This window comes from Choloepus didactylus, chromosome 16, assembly GCF_015220235.1.
Source record: "Choloepus didactylus isolate mChoDid1 chromosome 16, mChoDid1.pri, whole genome shotgun sequence".
Taxonomy (NCBI): domain Eukaryota; kingdom Metazoa; phylum Chordata; class Mammalia; order Pilosa; family Megalonychidae; genus Choloepus; species Choloepus didactylus.
The window spans coordinates 85,521,130-85,532,512 of NC_051322.1; positions in this window are offsets into that span (position 1 = coordinate 85,521,130).

Consider the following 11,383-nt stretch of genomic DNA (forward strand, 5'->3'; position numbering starts at 1 on the left):
AAAGAAATCCTACAACTCAATGACAATAGTACAGACAGCCCAATTATAAAATGGGCAAAAGATAGGAAAAGACAGTTCTCTGAAGAGGAAATACAAATGGCCAAGAAACACATGAAAAAATGTTCAGCTTCACTAGCTATTAGAGAGATGCAAATTAAGACCACAATGAGAGACCATCTCACACCGATTAGAATGGCTGCCATTAAACAAACAGGAAACTACAAATGCTGGAGGGGATGTGGAGAAATTGGAACTCTTATTCATTGTTGGTGGGACTGTATAATGGTTCAGCCACTCTGGAAGTCAGTCTGGCAGTTCCTTAGAAAACTAGATATAGAGTTACCATTCGATCCAGTGATTGCACTTCTCGGTATATACACAGAAGATCGGAAAGCAGTGACACGAACAGATATCTGCATGCCAATGTTCATAGCAGCATTATTCACAATTGCCAAGAGATGGAAACAACCCAAATGTGCTTCAACAGATGAGTGGATAAATAACATGTAGTATATACACATGATGGAATACTATACGGCAGTAAGAAGGAATGATGTCGTGAAACATATGACAACATGGATGAACCTTGAAGACATAATGCTGAGCGAAATAAGCCAGGCACAAAAAGAGAAATATATGCTACCACTAATGTGAACTTTGAAAAATGTAAAACAAATGGTTTATAATGTAGAATGTAGGGGAACTAGCAATAGAGAGCAATTAAGGAAGAGGGAACAATAATCCAAGAAGAACAGATCAGCTATTTAACATTCTGCGGATGCCCAGGAATGACTATGGTCTGTTAATTTCTGATGGATATAGTAGGAACAAGTTCACAGAAATGTTGCTATATTAGGTAACTTTCTTGGGGTAAAGTAGGAACTTGTTGGAAGTAAAGCAGTTATCTTAGGTTAGTTGTCTTTCTTATTCCCTCGTTATGGTCTCTTTGAAATGTTCTTTTATTGTATGTTTTTTTTTTTTCATACAGTTGATTTAAAAAAAAAGTTAAAAAAAAAACGAGGAAAAAAATATGTAGAGCCCCCTTGAGGAGCCTGTGGAGAGTGCAGGGGTGTTGGCCTGCCCCACTTCGATGGCTGCTACCATGGCCACAGACATAGGGGACTAGTGGTTTGATGGGTTGAGCCCTCTACCATAGGATTTACCCTTAGGAAGACGGTTGCTGCAGAGGAGAGGCTAGACCTCCCTATAATTGTGCCTAAGAGCCCCCTCCCGAATGCGTCTTTGTTGCTCAGATGTGAACCTCTCTCTCTAGCTAAGCCAACTTGAAAGGTGAAATCACTGCCCTCCCCTCTATGTGGGATCAGACACCCAGGGGAGTGAATCTCCCTGGCAATGTGGAATATGACTCCCGGGGAGGAATGTAGAGCCGGCATCATGGGATGGAGAACATCTTCTTGACCAAAAGGGGGATGTGAAAGAAAATGAAATAAGCTTCAGTGACAGAGAGATTCCAAAAGGAGCCGAGAGGTCACTCTGGTGGGCACTCTTATACACAATTTAGACAACCCTTTTTAGGCTCTGGAGAATTGGGGTAGCTGGTGGTGGATACCTGAAACTGTCAGGCTACAACCCAGAACCCATGAATCTTGAAGACAATTGTATAAAAATGTAGCTTATGAGGGGTGACAGTGGGATTTGGAAAGCCATAAGGACCACCCTCCATTTTGCCTAGTTTATGGATGGATGAGTGGAAAAATGAGGGAAGGAAATGGACCAACAGGCAGACAAGGGTACCCAGTGTTCTTTTTTACTTCAATTGCTCTTTTTCACTTTCATTATTATTCTTGTTGTTTTGGGGTGTGTGCTAATGAAGGTGTCAGGGATTGATTTGGGTGATGAATGTGCAGCTATGTGGTGGTGCTGTGAACAATCGAATGTATGATTTGTTTTGTATGTCTGCGTGGTATGTGAATATATCTCAATAAAATGAAGATAAAAAAAACCTTACTTAAAGTATCAGTATTATAAGAAATTACTAATGTTTAAATTTAGGCATCACATTTAAGACTAGTTGTCAGTTGGTGTGAAAAACAGATTCATTAGGGAATTAATCTACTAGTGTGAAACTGCAAATGTAGTAAATATTTTTAGACTTCATCTTACTTGTTTTATATGTTGTGGAAACTATGAGGCAATGGTAGAATCAGTGAAACTTAAAATAAATTGTTAATGATTGAATTTGATATTAACTCTTCTTAACTGAATAACTCAAGTGAAACAATTCAACTTTAGATTTGGAGAACGACAAAATCTTTTTCTGATGATTAGGGAAACTACTAACTTAAAATTATCACTCATCAATCAGTGGATATACTTGTTGAAAGCCAGTGTATCAGATAACAAATACCTAGCTAAGTCATAGAATGCCTGAGAGCTACATGAACACTTGAAAGTTAGATGTCATATAAACATATGAACAAGAGATATAACAACCTGATTCAATGCCAAGAGAAAATGTGAATTAGCCCTAATGAATAGTTAAGTAAATTTTAATAAGTTTTACAGTTGTTCATGTGGAAAGGGTACCAGTGGCTTATTAGAATGAGGCACAGTACACCTGAGGGCCCTGTTACATTCAGTGTGTAGATGTCTGTCAACAAAGGCTTCCAAACCATATTTTATGGGAACATTCTTTGGTGATCACTGAATAGCTTTCAAAATATGTTTTCCATATTCTAGCACTGCAGAAGCTATTGACAGTGATCTGGCCTCAAATGATCCCTGTAGAGGTTGGTGCTATGTGGGGAATTGTATAATGTGAAAATTCTATGAACATAAGGAATAGCCATTTGAATACATGTAATAAACTTGTAGAATATGTAAAATTTTGTATGCCTTTATCATACAAAAATAGAAAACTTTAGTATCAATTAGCTGAATTTAAAACCCTGAACTGTTTTCATACTATAGCCTAATTTTAAAGGTTCAGATTAATTTTAAAGTTTGCACAAGTGTTAAAGACCCAGTGTATGGATGTTATCATTGGTATGGTTTTAAACTGTTTTTCAAAGTAAATCCTAATGTAAGAAGTTTTTTTATTATAATTGAAAACTGTAAGCTGCTAAACACTTTCTATTTTAAGGATGTGAAATGCAGTACAGAACTGTTTTAGTTTCTCTTAAGCTGAAAGATGAATAGAAATGTTCCCTCCAACATTAAAGATCTAAAAAGGGAGAGTTTAAGAAGTTAACAGACCAAAGCTGAGAGATTTTCATTATTAGATCTGCCAAAGGGAGTTCTTCAGACTGAAAGGAAAGGACCCCAGGCCATGGTTCAAAGCAGCATAAATAATCAAAGACCTCCAGCAAAATGGTTCTCAATTTTGGCTGGAATTACAATCACTTGGGGAGCTTTAAAGAACCCCAATGTCTGGGCAGCCCTGATCTGACCAGTGAATCAGAATAGCTGGGGAGGAGACACAGGTGAGTTCAACATAAATTATGTCCCAGGTGAGTTCAATGTGCAGTCCAGGTAGATGCTCATTTGTCTGGGAGCATGGGAAAATCAGGTTGAGGAAATTGTCTCCACCTGTCAGTAACCATGGTGGGTGAAGGATTGGGACCCAAGAGCCAATCACAGAGCTTGGCAGAAGTAGAAACCATCATATTGAAGCTTGTCTTTGCCTGAAGCCCTCACAGCCAGGGAGGAGGACCAGGCACATGGGGAGGTGAGAAGCAGCTTGCTTCCCTACTTCATTTCTCTATTCTGTTTGCTTAGCTTTTAGACGAGTATTTTTTTTCATCTTTTGTACTGGTTGATTTAATTATCACAAAATTGTCAGAGCTGTAATGAGTGGGTTAAATATGACAAGGCTTATAAGTAATCTCAGCTTTCAATAACATATAAAAAACCCTGGTGAATGAATACAATTTCCCACATCAAACAAGTAAATACACATCACTGTCTCCAGGATAAAGGGTTTGGTGACAATATCCCAATTAAATTAAAAGAGATTCTCAGAAGTGATTTTCTCAACAACAAACTACTTAGTTTTATGATGAGAAACAATAAGTATAAATCTGGCAGAAGGCAACTTGGCTACTGTCTGGATCCCTCACGCCTTCAGGTGCTGACTTTCACACAGCTCCTACCTTCTCTCTTATTTTCATGTTGAGAAGTCCAGGGCCAGCTCTGTGCTTTGTTTTCTCAAATCTCTTGCATCAAGGCTCAGCTTTTCCCATCATCACTGTTATTTAAAACTTGTACTTCCAGTTTCAGCATGAATAGATGTACAAATAATTAAATAATTTGGGGATTATCTCTCATTTTCTTTATTAGTCAGAGGACATCTCGGTAGATGGAGTGGAAGGAGCAAGAAAAGAAAAGAAGTGAGGATTTTGCCAAGGTTTTGGCTTAAGCAACAGGGTGAAGGGGTGGTGCTGCTGTGCCCGTGCCTGAACAGGAACAGAGAAGCCAAAAATAAGAAGGAAAAGCTCTGACTCTCAATATTCCCACATCACTCTTCCTTCAGAGGCCAACAGCAGAGGCGGCTCAGGAAGGAACAGGCCATCTCAAGCATCAGAATCCGCAATGACAATTCCACCATGAGTATTTTCAGTAGAATTCCTTCTTTCTTTCTTTGAAAGTTTGTATATAAGATCTTAAAGGATTACTGATGTTTCAAGTCAAGCTCCTCTTTGTACAAAAGATGAAACAGACTTGGAGCGGAGCCTCTGATAATGACTCCTTATATAACTTTTAACAGCTCATTTTCCTCTCATGCAATATCATGTCTTTTCATTTGCAAGATGGGGCTGATTGATATCAGTGTTTCTGTGACTTAATTTTTCAAATACCTGGATCTAGAGACTCAAAGATAGTTTTGACTGATAAAATGAACCTAATGTCCTTATTTCTCTTCCCTTGGGGGATTTAGGCTATACATGGAGGCTAAGATATTTCTGAGGAAAACCAAGTAGACAGGATACTGCAACTATGTGGAGTCATGAGAAACTCTATAATTACTGTCTGTATTACACACCTTCCTCTTAGCTTTTTTCTTTTTCATTGATAGATAAAGCCTCTTAGAATCATTCTAGTTCAGATCCTGGGCTTGACTCTTATGTGCTTATCTGCACCAATTGTTGTCCTTACACATTTCACCGTCTCTAAAGTTAAAGCCATTCACCTATGCTCTGACTAAGACCAGGCTCAATCAACTGTAAAATTTCAAGTGTTCTCTAAGTTCAACATTTTTCTCCCTTAAGAACCTTCAATTCACTGACCCCATTTTTCACTTTCTCTGCTTATTCTGTTTTGGAGAGAAATCAAAGCAATGGTGGTGTTGTTCATCACACTCCCAGTGAGTCTCCACAGCTCACCAATGTGGCAATTTCAACCAGTTAAACATGAATGGTGGGAATTCCAATTGCATGACAAGAGGCAGGGGGAAGCAGAAGGTCTTGTAAAACTACTGGGAGGTTTCAAAGGCATGTGCTTGCATTTTTCTGTTTACATGGATACAAACTGCTTTCTTTGCCTCCTCCTCTAATTTCACCCATGTTTCCACCAAGAATCTTGAAGATGATTTGCCTCATCTCCTGGCTGATCCACGGAGCTATCCATTTCCATGTCCAATCTATAATGGTATATTTCTGTTTTACCAGGTTGTTATAATATGGAGAGTGTTTTGACTTTTAAGAAGAGTGTTTTCCTTGGGGAAACCTTAATGCTAGCTGGTCATTTTACAGTTAGGTGAACCATATTATGTTTCTATAACCATAAACATATATAGAACCAGGTATTGGATTTCTGTCCTGTACTACTCTTAGGTCTGAGTCTTGGACACTCCCACCTCCATTTCTTTTGATGTAAAGCCAAGCCATCTGTTGCTGTCTCCCCTTGCAGCTTCCACCCTTCCACTCACTACATCTCTGTCCTCACTAAGCTTATTGCTGCTACCCCTATTTCCCTTCCTATTTTGCACCACAACTTTACTGCCTTTGTCAAAAGTCCATCACCCCTCCCATCCCTTCCCACACTTCACACCACAAGTTACTCTCTCCATTTCTTATATCTCCTGTTAGAATCTGAAAGCCAGGCACTGCCAAAAGTTACAAGATAAATTACTGTAATTCCCTATGGCCCAACTCCACATATCTTACATGTCCAAAACACTGTAAACTTCTGGTGGACAAAAGGCCATATAAATAGAGGATCCCACCACCCATCTGTGTGGTTCTTGAGCAACTTTCCCTGCTTGCTCATGGCCATCCTGCAGCTTATCACAGTTAACTCTAATAAACATTTTGATGTCTGGTGTTTGACTTTGTCCCTTGTCTTTCAGACCAAAATTGTCTTACAACTACTATGTGTTTCATTGTTCTTGTCCTTTTTTTCCAATCCTGCTCATTCTTATCTGAGGATTAATAAAATACTCTTAGGTCACCATGTTTGTTTCTCTTAGCTCCCCATCAGTAAGTTTTATGAACACTCTTCTCATAGCACCTACGTAAAAATTCCCTTCACTTCTCTCTACTTTCATTTTTGTCTCTCCCTTGTCCCTCCTCCCAACCCCATCATCATTTAATGTTCACTTCAGTTCATGGTGGAGGATGTTGACAGAGACTGAGAGACCTTCCTAAGCCACTGGAATGTGAATGTGAGTTGGGCAAATTCTGCCTAAGTGAGAACAGTGCACAGTGACAAGTTTTGTGCATGAAAATCTCACATTATCCAGAAAACATTAGCAGTGGGGTGATCCTTGATAGTCAATGGGATAATGTGTTAGCCATCTGAGCTGGTAACTTATCTTTTACTCTTTTTAGTTGTGTTTCTAGGAATAGCATTCTATGCTCATCTTCAAGTCAGTATATGTCATGTATGTTTTCAATCCTTTGCAGTCTGGTTTTTACCCCACCATTTTCCAAAAATTGCTCTTAATATCTTATATGCTAAATACAAAGCATATTGTATGGTACTCCCCTGGCAGGCCTCCATAATATGCTCAAAACTTTCTTCCATTAAATATTTCTGTATACAAATAAAATGTATGGTAGTTAAATATTTCTGTATACAGATAAAATGCATGTAGCTCCCACTACATTGAGAGCTGAACATGCCATTGCCTGTATGAAATAAATATACTCTTTCCATGTAAATTCTTTTCCTGGCTGCAACTGTAACCAAGTTGAATGTATAATGGAGTATTCTACAGTGATCACCAGCCTTAAAATCCTATCTTGACCCATTTTAAACAGTCCGCTAGCTTGACAGAACACTTTTCAATTAACTTTTCTCTTTAAAATTTTCCTGATTTTGTTCATGATTACATTTTAGGATGCACTTGTTTGAATCCATTAACATGCAGTTTAAGATTACAGCTTTTGGAATAAGACTGCATTCATTCAAATATTGACTTCAATGCTTGACATCTTTATGAAATGAGCAAGTATTTAGCCTCCCTTTTTCCAACTTCTAAAAGAAATCATCCTTACATTATTACAATAGGGCTTTGTTTTATACAAACAACAGGGGTAAATTCAGGTATGGATGATTGGCAATTGGAAGAAAAATAGAGGCAAAAAATTAATATTTTCAAAAATTACTACTATGGTTAATTTTGTTGTTGCTAGGGTGCTTATTTCCTCATTTATTTAAAAAAATTTTGTAGATATAATCATATATGTAACACTTGTTCTATAATGAGGTTTTCCATTTGGACCTTATATACAGCAGGAGAGTACAAGAATTTTGGGAGGCATGTGAGGGAGGGGCCAGAATCCTGACCCAGCCAGGGTCTCCAGGCAACACCACCCCCCTAGCTCCCTGAAGTCAGGTGCATTCCCAGCTTCCCATTGGCTAACTTCTTTCCTTTGTATAAAGAGGCAGAGAGACTTTATGGCAGTGCAGGCTACTGTGACACATGCATGAGAATTAAAAACCTTTGTAATTATATGATTAATTTTGTTTATTATTGTTACTAGGGTGCTTATTTGGCTAAATTATAAAAGAAATGAGTTAAGTATGTTCATACAAGAAACACTTATTTAATAATGATGTTTGCCATTTGAGATTCTCACCAAATGCTAAGTGTCTTGCAACCTATTGTTCCAGTAAAAGATGTTCTATTTTACCTCATTTAACCCTTATGACAAAGGCTTAATTAAATGCTGGACATATGATTGCCATAAAAGCCCCATGTGGGAAGAGAAAGCTGCCATCAAAAAGTTTTCTTTTAAAATGGGAAGAGAGAAATCTGAAGGAACCTACTTATTTAGATAAACCAGCTTTTAAGTTTATAATGTGCACACTTTACTCATTTTAGGCCTTTGCCTCACCTTGTCTTTTTTAAGATGTCTCTGCTACTATTACCAAATTCAAATATTTCTCATTGGTGCCAACTGAAATGCATAGGCTCATATTCTGAGGTTATGTCTAAATGCCTTGGTCTTGGCTAAACTGTGCAGAACTGATTGACTAAACCTTATTTTATCAGAGATCTCATGTTGTACAATTCTATAAAGAAAGTCTGTTTTGGGCTTACATGCCATACATATTTTTATACAGGAAGGTTTTCTGTTTTTGTTTTTAAGGTATATTGGGGTATCTGGTTGTAGCAGGAATAGGTCTACTGCCTCCCATTCATATTTCTAATCCAACTGTTTTCTTGCAGTTTCACAGAATTAAGGTTGTTTGATAAATTACTGTAACCACTGTGATTTTTCCTGGAGCTGTGTTATGGTTGGATGGTAATCTGGGAAGAAGATTCTTTTATAAGAGGCTTCCTGTACTGGTTCACACATATTTGTTTTTCATATATATCTAAATATTTGCATCTTGTCAGTCACCATCCTTTCCCCTCAGTTTGAACTTTTTTGTGGGTTAAATATAAATAGCATAAAATTTTCCATTTTGATCACTTAAATGCACAATTTGGAGGCATTAATAACCTTCACAAAGTCATGCAACCATCCCTTGACTTAGTTTTATTTTTGCCATCCTTTCCAACCATACCATATGTCTTTTTGAATGATGTTCTTAAGGTCATGCAGTGAGCAAACAGAAGCGGAAACTGAATGCAAGTTGGGTTAGAATTGTCCAAAATGAACACGTATTTTGGAGAGCTTATGCTATGAAGAGTTACTGGTGGGGGGAAATTAGGCACTGTGCACAGTGCTGTAAATAGTTTCTAATTCAAATATCAAAAAGCAACCCTAGGGGGGAGGAATATAATAGCACAATCTTCAAGGTGAGGTGTATATGCCTTTAAGATTTTGAGTGACAGTCATATACCTTCTGTCAGCTTTTGAGGCTGAAATTTCCTAATGGGAGTTAACAATGGAATTTTCAAAAACTGAGTCCTCTTTATGCAAACTTTCCCAGATGTATGAATTTTTGTAGGTACTACTTCTTTTTGTAGGTACCACTTCTTTTTTACATTTGTGAAGTAAAATCCACATAATGTAAAATAACCAATAATATTTTATACTTGTATAACTTGGTGGCATTTAATACAGTCCTGATATTTGCAGCCAAAGCAACTCTACCAACTTACAAAATGTATTCATCTCCCTAACGGGAGACACTGTAGCCATTAAACAGTCAGTCCCCACTCCTTTCCCCCAGCCCCTGGCAAGTCAGTCTGTTTTCTATATCTATGGACTTTCCTATACTGGATGCCTCATATAAATTTTATCTTTCTATAAAATATATGATGACTTTAGGTGACTTTCCATTTTGAAACTTATCTTTCTTGAAACATGAGGGTAAACTGAGTTCTGAAAGTCTAATTGTCCCACGAAGTTGACTTTTTTCCCCAGAGAACATATGTTCTCAATGGGCTATCATTGGCTCTCAAGCTTGATTGCACATTGGAATCATCTAGGGTGCTTAGATGACACATGTCTAGACTTCATCTCCAGAGATCCTGAGGTGATTTGTCTACATTGCCATCAATCACAGTCTACCCAGAGCTGAGGGATTTCCTGAAATGGTGACCATAACAGAGCATTAGCACTTCTGAAATTTCTCCATGGGATTGCCACATGCAACATTGATTGATGTCCCCTGAACACACTGGAAGGGTGTTAAGAAACCTAGGGTAAAACTTAAGGAGCAAAGAAAATGTTGGTAAATGTAACTGCAAATCAACTCTAAGGGGATCACAGAAGCAGGAAGGATGTCATAAACCAGAAGAAAAATCAAAACATTGAGGACCTTTGAGCAGGGCTTCTTTGCCTCTGTGGAGGGAAGAAAGGGGCAACAGAGTCACAGTTGCCTGTTAATCTGAGGAAGAACACTCATTAGAAAAATGCCCTTTCTACTAGATCTGTATAAAACTTTAAGAGACTCACAGGGACTTAAAAGTGTTAGGTGGTTTTAGCTACTAAATTTGATCTTTGATATATTTTCAGGTATGTTCTCATATGATGTGAGAATCATTTATATGAAGTTTCCAGAAGAGGTAATTCCATAGAGACAGAAAGGAGGCTAGTGGTTGCTAGGGGTCTGGGAAAGGGGAATGAGGAGTGGGGAGTGAAAACTTAATGGGTGCAGGGTCTCCTTTGCAGGTGATGAAATGTACTGGAACTAAATAGATTGGTTGTACAACATTGGGAATGTAGTAAATGTCCATCAGATGTATATTTCAGAATGGTTAATAGTTAACTTTTCATGAACTTTACATTAAAAATGAGTAAAAAGCTTAGAAAACTGTAGGCTGCTCAATAAAATGTACTTAAAATCACAATAATAGAATTGGTCACATTGCATAGGGCAGGCATGACATATGGCAGGTGTGGTGTTTGAGGAAGTAGGGGTGACAGTCATGTTTTTGGCATAGGATATTATCTACAGATTTCACATATGGGGCAGCTTCAGCTGAATTCAGCAGGTAAATCCTGGACTTCACATTGAAGTCTGGGTACACACAGGTGTAGTGGGATCCAGTTTTTCTCTTGCTGTTCTACTGCTCTTATGTGGCTTTAAATGTCAGGGTCACAAGAATGTTCTCTGGGATTGCTTCTATATGACAGGCAGCATGAAGGGGCAAGGATCTAAGGGCATTCTGCTGTCTCCTCCTCTTTTTAATCAGATGCCCCACCAAGAATTATCTGGCTAACATCAATGGCCAGCTATCCTGTGGCTTCCCTTAGCTGCAACATGGCTAGTGAGAAATCTTTGAGAATGTAGTTTGAAGAAAGTTAAAAGGCAAGTAGTGTGGGCATGTGCCTGAGGAACACAGTGAAAGGGAGGGTTTCTGAACTCAATCCTACACTAAACACATCCTCCCTGTGAAGGCCACAGGGGAAGAGCTCACCACAAACAGTCACCTGGTTCATGGGTGCCTGTTCCTTTATCATTTACACTTTCTCCTTCTCTTCACCCTCTAACCAATCAACCAGAAAAAACATTGTATTCT